This window comes from Liolophura sinensis, chromosome 3 (genome assembly GCF_032854445.1).
Source record: "Liolophura sinensis isolate JHLJ2023 chromosome 3, CUHK_Ljap_v2, whole genome shotgun sequence".
Classification (NCBI taxonomy): domain Eukaryota; kingdom Metazoa; phylum Mollusca; class Polyplacophora; order Chitonida; family Chitonidae; genus Liolophura; species Liolophura sinensis.
In genome coordinates this window covers 7,138,908-7,151,881 of record NC_088297.1, presented here as the reverse complement: position 1 = coordinate 7,151,881, position 12,974 = coordinate 7,138,908, and the positions used below count along the sequence as shown (strand labels likewise).

The following is a 12,974-nucleotide window of genomic DNA, read 5'->3' as shown; positions in this document are numbered from 1 at the left end:
GCATAATACTATACCTTGTGTGATAGAAATGGCTGACTTACCTCCCCTTCCCCAAGTCAGGCCTTCCCCTAAGTGAGCTGTTCATATCCCTGCTGGCTTGTCAATCCAAGGTGTCATCCAGTCTGTAATGATGTGGTCAACAATTCTCCTCGAATGGGCTTTACCAAATGTGACAACTGAACTTTAAATTATTAATGTCAGTTAAAATTTGCCTCAGAAGATATCAGTATGCATAACCACTACCCATAACAACAAGTGAATGATTTTGTTCCATCCAAAGGCATAACCTTTAGGAGCATTTAGAACCAAATCTAAATTTACTTAAAGCTAGAAACATATATCTAGGACTGTTTTTACACTACCTGTGTGTTAAGAAGTAAGAAATAAATCTGTAAAACAGTCTGGAAGTTCTAAATCATGTGATTGCCCTAGTGTGGCAGTGACGTGTATTTGATCCTACATGTCAATCGGGTAAAGCGTCTTGCCTAGAAACAGAAATGGCTGAGTTACCTCCCCTTCTCTGTATGTCTGGACATTGAGTGAGCTTTCTCATTCATTCTGGCTTGTCAGCTCGAAGCCTTGCTTTGTGCTGTCGTGTCTGTACTTATGTGAGGATCTTGATATTCAATTGTGCTGAAATCTGCCGTAGGCAAAGTAACAACTGAAAAGTGAATTCAAAAAGTGTACTGGTCCAAAATAAGTGTGTAAGACTAAAAACAGCAGCTAAAGTTTTGTATTATCGTTAAGTTGAGGTTACTGTGCCCAGTTACACATGGGGTTGGCAACATATAGTGCCCAATTGACATTCTCTAGGCATCTGATTGGTCTAGCACTTTGAATCCTGAGATATCCACTAGAGTGTCTACCTGCAGATACCCTAAACACTGTTGATGTAGAATCCCTTGCCTCCATACGCCTATTTCCATTTCTTTATTTTTCATTCTAATCGTCTTTCTGAAGGCTTGCAGAACACGTCAGGGAACAGTACTTTGGGATTCCCTGATTTCCCAGAAAGACTGACAAAATTGTAGGCCTACACATGTAGTCATCCGTCTGCTTTTGCACACTGTAGAATAATTATACGGATGGTAAGAGATAAACACACGCATCAGTCAAAGGCACAGATAGAAAGTGTATTTCAGCAATCTGACAGGCACAAGGTAACAAGTAGCAGACGCTACGATACGCCTGGTCCGCTAATGTTGTTTAAGCCACCAAAAAGGCAGTACTGTTCATCCGTCCTATCTATTATTAAATCTATTATCATCATGTGGTCATGCTCTAGCCATTACCTGTAAAACCTGCGTGTACTGAAAAAAGATAATTGTAATGGAAAATAAAAAGTGAGCCAAAAAAAATCTACTTTAGCTGTCTCTTGTCAAAAAGAACAAATAGAGCCGTTGAAGCAGCGATGCCAGGGTTCAAGCTGGTAGCTGTGGTTAGAAATCCTGCTCTATTTGGAGTCAGCGTCCAAAACTACATCAGGTAGGACTTTTGATGTGCAAAAGTCTTGAAGGGTGTAGAAAGAATGGCCTCAAAAGGGAATGTCCGGTCACATTTCCACCCAATGGTAAGCCGCCACACTATTTAACCTGAGAAGACCATCTGCTGAAAATAACTGGCCTCAGACCCGCATGAACTTTCCACAATTGGCAATGTTGATGTTTACCGCTGTAGCTCAGCCCCAAACATTCCATGGTCAATAGGCTTTGGTACAAACAGGGCTCAGGCTGTGAGAAAACAGCCATGAAAATCTTGACAGAACTAGACTGTCAAAATCTGGACATTTCTATGGAGGCAGCTGGGAGGTGTGCCTAGCAACACTAAGGGGACGTCACCCGAAGCCTCGTCACTAAGGGTCTCGTGCCTTCTCGCCTGGAATTTCAAACTTTCATCATTAAAACTCATACCTGCCCAAAGGTTAGACAATTTCCATAATTCTGATAAATGCACCTGTAAACCAAAAATGGCAGACTGGCAGCGAAAAAACGACTTGACATTCTAAAATACACAGAATAACATTCATCAGGGATGTACATTCATCCCTCCCGAGGAAATGCACTAATGAGAGGGGGGGGGGGGGGGGGGGGGCATGATTCCAATTGTGCCCAGGTACTGTGACTGCATTGTATTATTCATTGAGCATAGAAGCACATGTACAGAACATGTCTCCAGACTCTAACAATGGAGTCATTGTGGGTGATGAAATAAAGCTCCAGTACGTCACATGTGATAGCGGATTGTGACCATAGAGTAAGTCGACAGACCCCATACCTACACCACAGGCCGAGGCTATTGGCACATGACATAACAGCCCTGTCTGTGTTGTATGTGAGGTACATGTAGGCAGACTTGACGTGTATTGTACGAAATGTGATCTGGTGGAATGGTTCAGTTATTTACCTCAGATGCCTGTAATGCCTCTGTCAATCTATACCATCCCAATTCCTAAATGCCTCTGAAAGAAGACTCAGATACACCAATCACAACTCCACTCTCATTACAGGTTTACAATTTGTACCACTGCTCAAGCACTGGTATATTTACTTATTTATTTTATTTGGTTTGGTGTTTTACACTGCACTCAAGATTATTTCACTTATACGACGGCGGCCAGCATTGCTGTGGGAGGAAACTGGGCAGAGCCCTCAGGGAAACCCACGACCATCCGCAGGTTGCTATAAGACCTTTCCACTTACGGCCGGAGAGGAAGCCTGAATGAGCTGGACTCGAACTCACAGCGACCGCATTGGTGAGAGACTCCTGGATCATTACGCTGCGCTAGCGCGCTAACGAACTGAGCCACGGAGGCCCCGCGAAATGTTCGACTATGAAATGATGTGAATAGCAGAAAAGTTGATAAAGACATTCTTGTCAAGATGGAATGCATATGCTAAACGTTAAAACAGTCATTGCTGAAGTTTTAGAAATGCTCCTTGTGTGTAATATAAATAGTGTGTATAGCCCTGCTACTGCTCCACGTGAGGAGAGAATCGAACATTATGGAATACTCTACACTTTATTATGTTACATGTGTAAGAGTTCATGACCAAATTATTGATGAATATCATAAATGAAAGATACAACCCTTACAAATGAAATCAAGAAATGTGTTCCCATGTCGGAGCTGCGTCATATGTGATGGAGGAGAGAAAGAAATTAGAATGACATAATAATAGAACACATCCTATCCTAAAGACATTATAACTAAACATGTCCTATCCTAAAGACATTATAACAGAACATGTCCTATCCTAAAGACATTATAACAGAACATGTCCTATCCACTAACTAGATGTGGTATTTTATATTTAACAGAGTATATCAAATGAAAGACATTTGTTTACATAAGCTTCTGGGAGAAAATAGGACATTGTTGGTAAAACAGATCTTTCAAACCAGTGTACCAGTTGCCTGACGGAAATGGCAGAGTTATCTCCCTTTACCCATGTGTAAGGCCTTCCTCGGAGTGGGCTGTTCACATGTATCATGGCTTGTCAATCTGTGGTGTAACATTTTGTTTTCCTGTCTTTCATAATGAGATGAACTTGGTTTATGTTGAGACGTTTAATTCTTGTTGACCATGAAATGTGAAAAGCAATATATGAAAGATTAAACCAGAAAATATCACCATTTGAACTGTAAATATTCTAACCACAAAACTATGAAAATTTGTGTCCCTAAGGCATAATTTTTAATTTAAGGAAGAAAATATATATGTGTTTTGAAAGCTTAATCTACCGTGAACTGAAAAGTATGTGTAAGTATAGTTTTGCTCTCCCTGTCTGTTATGAAGCAATAAATAAAGAGAAGCTTCTTAATTATCTCTGAAAAGACGAGAAACAAGGGGAATAACTCTTTGAGCCATATGCACAATATATAAAGTTGATGTTAACAGATGAAAACTCTGCTGACAGCTCAATACAGTCCATGTTGATATAATGAAGTCATGAAAGAAATGACTGAAAACTGTAAATGAATGTGTAAATAAAGAGATGACAGAAAACGTCACGCTGGTAAGAAACAGGTTTGTGTATAGCAGTGGATGGCCATTTTCAACTTTCACTTATCAATATCCTCCAGGATAGTGAAGAGCTGAAGAAGTACAAAGCAAACAGAAAATAGTTCATGCTGACATGAAACAGAGAGTAGAATCCTTAAAAGACATGTAATTTTAACACAGATGTAAATGTTATGAAAAGTGTAAAGACAAGAACTGTACAAATGTTAGGCATGGATGAAACGAATGACAGCTATTTTGTCCTGCCATATTGCACTTAAGGCATGGATTGAGCTGGTTTTCATAATTCTTTTTAAAGGAGTTTGTGCAAATTACAAAATACTTAAATAGCTATGCTAAAAGCTGCAAGCAATGACAAAGTACGAAATCCTGAGATGTGCAAAAGTCATGTCAGTATGGGATAGTCTTCCAAATATTTTTGAAGTTACTCAAAGATAACCTGACCTTTGCAGAAAAGTTTGTGAAATGTGAGCAGCATGGCCTAGAATGAAGGCAGAAGTGATAATAAAAGAATGAATCGATGATACCAAACTTGTGTCTGAAAGTGCTTTTCAAAAATTAGCAGAAATGTGACACGACTAATTGAGGATAAGAGTGTAAAAATTCACCTGAGAATAGTTTTGAAGAACTGCAAAGAACAGGATACGTGATTAGCATAGAATAAGACTGACAATGAATGAAATAATAATGTATGCAAGTCTTCTGTATGGATGCGTTTGTTAATTATCCTGAATCTGAGCTTAAACAGACCAAGGAGTGACTGCTTGGGGTTTAGCGTAGTACTCAACAATGTTTCAGTCATACGATGATGGAAACAGATCCAGGATAACTCCTGTGTACATGTAGTTAATTGGGATTGAAGGCTTGTAATGTAAACTGTGACTGTAACAATTTTCATGTGGGTATTTTGTAAATTCTAAGCAAATTTGACACGCATGAAAATGAAGAAGGTTGCATATTATATGTGTAAATGTTTTACTGACTGATTGAGTGGTTAGGATTTAACGTTGTACTTAACAATTTTGCATTGATACAACAACAGAGGATTCCTTAGAGTGCATGTACGTGTAATGTGCCTCCTTGTTGCAGGATGGATTTCCACTGCTCTTTTATCTAGTGCTGCTTGACAGAGACGACTTCCTGAAGGTAAGCGAGGCGTCCGGCCCAAAGCATAATACTGATACAGGCTAACAAGTCGTTGCACTATCCCCTTAATACTGGACTCAATGCGTGTGTGACCCAACCCAGGATGGAGCTTGGATCTACCGCTCGAAAGAGACGCTCTACCAAGTGAGCCATCGGGGCAGGTATTCGTTCAAACGTTCAAAAGTATTTGACCAGATGAAAACCAGATGAAGACCAAACGTCTTGTTTTCACAGATGGCACTAAGCTGTGTATGCATCACGAACATGGATGTGAGCATTATGATGACAGCTGAGAGGAAGATGAAGTTAAATGGCTATGATAAGTAGGGCTTCATTTTCCTGTTGGTCTGTGACACCAAGTCTGCTCAATGTTTAGCTGGTCCAGTATATTTGTTCAGGTACTGTAGAGCCAGTTTTGTGAAAAATTTAACCACTGTCACTGTAAAAACAGTTTCAGATTTATGTGCCTCTGTATAATATCCATTATTTAGGTCTTTGAAAACCAATAATAGACTTCCTGTGAGAGACTGCATTATTTCATGCTGATGACGTTGTTGAATGTGTATAAGAGAGTGACAGCTTACATGAAAACAAATCATAATTTTGAAAATACGGTCACAAGACTCTTTGCAAGAAGACATGTTTTTTAATAATGCTAAAGAATGGTTTGAAAGCGAAGCTATTACTGTGTGTCATGAACAGCTTATTAGGAGTATGAGATATTTTCTGGGTGCCAAAAGTGGAAATAATATATGCTTTCAATTAAGAAGTGGATTGATGTCCTACACATGAAAGGAAGAGTATGTAAGATTGCTTTCTTGTATATTCATGCACAGATAAAAATTTGACACAGAAGAAATCAGTTAAAATGAAGGTTGGGAATCACTCCCAGTCACGGATACGAAAAGACGAATTTTCTACAATAATGTAGCATAAAGTGTCCATAAAAATAGGTAATTGGTAATAATTTTCTGCTAATGGAGTGCAAAGACCGACAGTTAATCAAGTTTTAAATAATAACGGCGCTTTGCATGCCACAGAAATGGCTGAGTTACCTCCCCTTATCCATATGTTATGTCGTACTCACAGTGGGTTGTTTTTGTCCACCCTGGCCCGCCAGTCTGCGGTGTAACTATTCGTTTTGGTCTCTGGCAATAATGCAATTCACTTGGTTTGTCCCCAGATATCCAATACTCCAGGACTGTGGTAAAGGTAGAGTTATTTCTGAAGAATTAACAGCACGAAAAACCAAACATCATGACAAAAATGATGATAATAGCCTGACATTAGTATTTATAATATTGAGAGGCAAAATGTGTTATTCTACAAACAAAATAAGTATAGTGGAGACGGTGAATTTATTCATTATTATAAAACCTGTAGTACTGCAAGTCAGCATGTTTTGTATGATGTAAATTAAAGAAGGAAGCAAATTCCATGAATACTTTAGGCAAATGATGAAAACAGGGGGTATAACTCTTTGAGACATGGCGATGTTGTAATTGTGAAGCTGAGCAGATAGTGCTAATATAAACCTTTGCTGCGAAAAAATGTTGTAGAGAATGAAAGAATAATTAATAAAAATAATTGTTATCACCACATTGAATTTGTGAATGTGTAATTTATAGCTGTATGAAATTGGCGCCTGTAACAGAATTGTAGTCCATATAATTTGAGGTTATGTTGACAAATTCTTTAGTCTTTAATGACTTTTGAAAGTCTTGTTTTTTTATATAAATATATAGATCATAACAAGTCACCTAACTTACAGAATTGGAAGAAATCTTTCACCTTTCATATCGTGTCGAAAAGATGCCTTTGAATTACAGTTGGCCTAAGGCCCCAAGAGAGGAGTTTGCAACTAAAGCTGTCCTAACTGACGATAACCGTCGTAACAGCTTTCTTTGATGGATAACTCTACTTGTTTACGCCAAGCTGATTCAGCAGTGACGGGTTGTTCACTGATGAGGTCATTTCGGAAAACTACCAACTGAACATGGGTAAAGTAGAGTTGTCATTATTATTTGAAAGTTATTGTGGCACATCTGTCCTCTTTTTCACGAAAAGCATAGGCCATAGTGTGATAATACATGTCCCGTATGGTAGGACATGGAAAAAACATAGAAATAAGATGGGAATTAAGCAATTTTGGAAAATTTTAACAGAGGGTATGTTTGAAATTTTTGTCACAAAAAAGCATAATGGCTAATGGAACTCACTTCAGCTTCTCTGAAAATATCAAGAACACCTGAATGTATATCAAAGTAAATATCAGACTCATGTAACAATGGTAAGAAATGTAGAAAAAGTTATACTGAAAACTGTTCTAATAATGTCAACATCATGTGGGAGATGCTTCCTAAAGCATAAATATTGGGGTTATTTTAAAGCAACACATGTCTAAAGAAATCCATTGGAATGGGGCTGTAGCATTTTTATCCAGAAATATGCAGTATAGTTTCTGCCTTGTATTGACAAAATATGTATGCAGAAATCAAACATCCGGGTAATGTCACTCAGCTTTGTAATGACTTGGTGCTGTTTTTGTGTGAAAATTTGACATGGTAATCTTTTGTGAATAGCTAATGTGTGTACTTATTTGATGTTTTTTACAGCCATTTGCCATTGGAAGAGTAAAATAACATTGAAACGCCTAGCTGTAGCCTTCTCTCACCAATCATGACACTGTGAATGGAAGTAAGACCCTCATCCTTGAACTGTCCTCATCAGTCCCCCAGGTCCATAGGCCAGAGGTTCTGAAACCAATGTAGGTGTGTATAAATTATATCCAGGTGGAGTATGAGATGTAAGAGATGTCACTCCTTTGTAGGAATGACTGCAAATATACATTGTAATGAAATGGTTTTCAATAACTCGAAGTGAAATATTATTACATATTGTCTTCTTTAGTATTGAATTCATAAGGGTGATAAAGAGTGAATGAGTGAGTGAGTGAGTGATTGCTTGGGGTTTAAGGTCGTACTTAGACTTAAGAATCCTTAGAGGGTATGTAATGTGCCTTTTTGTTGCAGGACGATTTTTCACCACTCTTATCTACTGCTGCTTGGCCGAGACGCCTTACTGGAGGCAAGTAAGCCGCCCCCGCCTGAGCCATTATACTGATACAGGTCAACTAGTCGTCGCATTATCCCCTTCATGCTGAACGCAAAGCGAGGAAGTTACAACTTCCTCTTTTAAAGTCTTTGGTGTGACTCAACCCAGGATTGACCCTGGATCTACCCCTCCCGAAGGAGACGCTCCGCTAATTGTGCTATCGGGGCCGTTAGGGGGATACAGAAGTAGTGTGAGCTAGTCAGGTTCATCACACAGTGTCCTCAATAGTGGAATGATATGAACACATAAATCAGGGTTTACATTAGCTACCTGCAGCCGTTAAATGTGGGCACACAATGGGGAGGTACATGTAGGTATTAAAATGTGACCAATATTCCAATTGTATTTCATTTATTCTTGTCAGGTAGTTGCCTACTTTTTCATGCTATCCCTGTACTGAAGAGAAGAGTGCACGCTGGTTAAATACTGAAAAATATAGAAAATCAGAATGAAGTAGTCATGGAGTCATTTGTTGTGCCCCTCATACCCACTACCTGTGCAGTCCCCATGGTGTATGGGACGCATACCCTCTACCTGTGCAGTCCCCATGGCGTATGGGCCGCATACCCACTACCTGTGCAGTCCCCATGGTGTATGGGACGCATACCCACTACCTGTGCAGTCTGCATGGTGTATGGGCCGCATACCCACTACCTTTGCAGTCCCCATGGTGTAGGGGCCACATACCCTCTACCTGTGCAGTCCCCATGGCGTATGGGCCACATACCCACTACCTGTGCAGTCTCCATGGTGTATGGGCCGCATACCCACTACCTGTGTAGTCCCCACAGTGTATGGGCCGCATACCCACTACCTGTGCAGTCCCCATGGTGTATGGGGCACATACCCACTACCTGTGGAGTCCCCATGGTGTATGGGCCACATACCCACTACCTGTGCAGTCCCCATGGTGTATGGGCCACATACCCACTACCTGTGCAGTCCCCATGGTGTAGGGGCCACATACCCACTACCTGTGCAGTCTGCATGGTATAAGGTCCACATGTTATGATCTGTCCCTTGTCTAGCGCCCAGATGCTGGCTTCTTGGTGCTTCAGTAATGTTGGAGATCACCTACAGGTGGTGAATTCCTCAGTTTGGCCTTTGTTGCAGATGTCAAGATGCAGGGAGAGTCACTTGTATTCCACGGGATTTGTTAATCTGTGTAATCTGTCAACAGAGAACAGGTTCAATGTATCAGCCACATTAGGGTTTGGAAATTGTTGAGAACACTAGTCGCTTACACTGCCCAGAGAGAATACAATTAGTCTGAATAAAGGTTAGGGTGCTCATTGGAAGCAAAGTTTTGTCCGATTTGTAAATCAGTCCCCCTCATTACCAAAGTTGTTGGATTCTCTGTATCTCTCCCATGTGAATTTAGTGAGAATATCCATCTGGCATATCATTAAAAGGCGGTTAGCAGGTACATGCAGCCTTCGACTTGTGTATAAAATGTACCAGGTAGGTGCCCGTGACCAATGCCTAGCATTAGGTTAACTGAAATCAAACTCAGGCAGGCGGCAAATTTTCCAGGTTAGCCTTGTGCAGAGAAATGTAAGTAAAGACCTGAAAATGGGTGAAAGTACAGAATAATTAAAGTCGCCACTGTCTTACTGTGCTGTTTTCCTCATGAAGAAAAACTGTAATGTACCCCCTTTTGTAAGTTATTAGTCCACAGTGATGACAGTTGCATAGGTGCCTTATAGTGAAGTTATGTACCTGCCTTAATGTGTATTAAAGATTTACATGTAAACTGTGCCTGAAGGCATCTTACGTGTGCTGGGTATATATACAGTCGTTATACTACTTAGCATAAGAATGGACCTGAACACTGCCAGAAATTTAACCAAGTGATATTTCCTAATGCTGTGAAAGAGAAACTTTAGAACCCTTTTAGCTATATGCATGTACAATGCAAGGAATTATTACAATAGCATTTAATATATTATTACATACGTCCATAAAAGTTTTTTACAAAAATGTATGTATTGAGTATGAATTGATGGGAAGTGCTGAATTATCTTCCATAATTTGTTAACAATGATCTGAGTGGAAATTCTGGGAGCTGTCTATGAACACGACGAAAAAAAGAGATACACAATACTGGTATATAAAGACGTGTATGCCAGAATTCTGCCTACAGAATGGTTATCTTGAGCAGAAAAAGTGGTCATAATTGTTTAGGCAGAATACATTCCCCAAAATTTCAATACACCTGATTTATCTCCCCTCGTCCATTATACCCGAACTGACTATAGTGTATAAGTGAAAGTGAGGAGTTATGTGCGACCGTGTTTGACCTACATAAAGAAATTTAAAACACTGCATTTGACAGGACACGAGCTACAACCCCGGCGTTCACAAGAGGCCCCAAATTAACTATTCCTCTACCCAGACAAACTTTTCAAGCAGAACCTGACATGTTAATAATAAATTAATAAATCCACTAACATTATGTGCACGTGAAGACATGATTTCATATATGACTGTACCTGTTGGAGATTTCTGGTTTGCGTCGAAGTGAATGTCAGCCCTGACAACAACAACGTACTGACCTACTTTACCGCGAAGCACATGGCTGTAAGCTGGAATGCCGTGTCTGGTTGGCTACAACCGCCGTTAATATGTCATTTACTTTTGTACAAGCGTTTGATTGTGATATGAAAAGTGTACTTATAGACGAAAAGTTAGAACTGTTGTATACTGTTACAACATTGTGCCAATTACCGCTCGCACTGTGGGCTGTTTTTCAACTTGAATAACCCAATAGCATTTTAGCGGTAAAATACACATTGAAGCAAAGAATGATTTTTGACGGAAATTCCTGCCTCTCTTGTACAAACCAGATGTAAAATGATACAACATACGTATAGGAAACATAAGTGTTGTGACAGTTCGCATAATACCATTAGGGGCAGCTAAGACTTTCCCCCGTCAAGTTTCCCTCGGCCGTTGTGTGATTTCACATCTCTGCCGGCTCGTCTTGCAGGGTGATGTTAAAACAACAGACGGGTGGAACACGGACTTTGGAATAAGCCTGAAAACAAGGAAATCGATATTTTGTCTCCAGTCAGACTGTTGCATTGGAATGTAGACTTGTTCGGATTATTATATGTGGAACAAAAGTGTTGGTATTAAGTGTGTTTGCGGCTGAAAGCAACTGAAATGAGTTTGAAAATGTAGACATCCCTCAATTTTGAAAAAGTGCAGAGCTGTTCATAGTTCGGAAGTGATGTTAAAACACACATTTTGGTCACGTGATTAAAGAGTTGAAGGGTCAAAGAAAACATGATTGATCTAGTCCAATGTTTTATTGCCGGTCTTGAAGAGAGTACAATAGATGAGCCTTGTACACATGTTAGTTGATGGTAGTATTTCTGGCTTCCAGAACCAAATTCTCAGGGAAAAAAATCATGTAGGGCTAGATCTGCGTGTAAAGTCATAATAAAAATCATGTGAAATTTAAAATGTGATGACAGTTGGGAGAAATATTATGAGAAAGGCATGTGCCAGCTAGGGTGTTCAATGCCGTAATGTACTGAAAAACGTGAACATTTTTGGAAAGGCCAGCAGCACTGGTGTAGGCATCATACACATGTAACCTAGCGTGGGGCGAGGCAACATGTTAGTTATGACTAACATTAGGGGATGCTTGGTGGTAGGCAAATAACTCACACAAAGTAGTATACACACTATAGGTTCTGGCACACCCTCCCCTGGGGACCTCCCCAGAACAAATAGAGGCTCCCAGCCCCACTTTTCATCCATAACACCCACCTCACGGTAAATAGAGGCTCCCAGCCCCTCTTCCCCGCTTCTGGGGTTCTATTACAGACATAGACATACCCATTGCACCAGATATGCTTCTACACCAATTGTGTATACAACAACATGCCAAACGGTTACAATAATTGCCAGTGGCTTCTCATCGGCTCCACGGCGCTCTGTGGTAAGAGTTGTCTGGGGGAGTACTGCTGGGTTCACCTATACCGTCTGCGGAAGGGTCCTGGCACCCAGCCATGTATTAGCTGTGGTCGGGGCGTTAAAAACCGATTTCGGCTTTGCATGGCCTGGGGACAAAATAGGGTCCAGACGTGTGAAAGGAAGCGGAGACTCAAGGCTTTCTTAGACGAGTTCAAACGGCTGGCCGCCATCGACATTTACAATTAGAGAGTCGGTGTAATTATGCATACGGTGCGTACAATGAAACATCATCAGTTAAGCACGAGCACTACGGGAGGAGTTTGAGACGCTCATAAGTGTGCGGCCTAAGTACCCACGGTCCCGCATTGCCTAGGAAGAATTGCAGGGGATCCTCGACAGGTATAAAACGGCTGAGGCTAAATGGAAGGCTAAGTTGAAGCAAGAAAACAAGACCTTCCTCAGTAACGAGGAGTTGGATGAAGTGCTAGGTGAAAAGAACTTCCTCAGTGACGAGGAGTTGTATGAAGAGCTAGGTGGAAAGAAACTAGAATTCACTAACACCGGCAGGGCCATAAGGAATCTCCTCCGGGTCTGGCAGATGAACGTACCCGAAGGTGTTTGGACGGACCCAATGGTCTTTTTAGAAGAAATACGAACCATTATTCGCCAGAAGCTAGAAGAAGAGATCCGGGCACGCAACGGGGTTAAGTCCCAAGTAGGCCTCAGGTTTCAGTTGCGAAAGGACAACGCCGATGGCAGTGAAGAGTAT

At 40.6% G+C, this 12,974-nt stretch overlaps 1 long non-coding RNA gene across 2 annotated transcripts; it reads right to left on the bottom strand.

Annotated features, from left to right (window-relative positions):
* Nucleotides 1-3,375: 3,375 nt before the first annotated feature.
* LOC135463820 (uncharacterized) lies at nucleotides 3,376-11,235 on the bottom strand. 2 transcript variants are annotated; one of them, XR_010443601.1, is made up of 5 exons: nucleotides 11,188-11,235; nucleotides 9,249-9,451; nucleotides 7,842-7,923; nucleotides 6,255-6,368; nucleotides 3,376-3,573 (listed from the first exon to the last, which is right to left on the bottom strand). It is a non-coding gene; the product is annotated as an uncharacterized LOC135463820 (long non-coding RNA). The 2 variants fall into 2 exon arrangements; XR_010443602.1 differs by having other exon boundaries at nucleotides 9,256-9,451.
* Nucleotides 11,236-12,974: the final 1,739 nt, after the last annotated feature.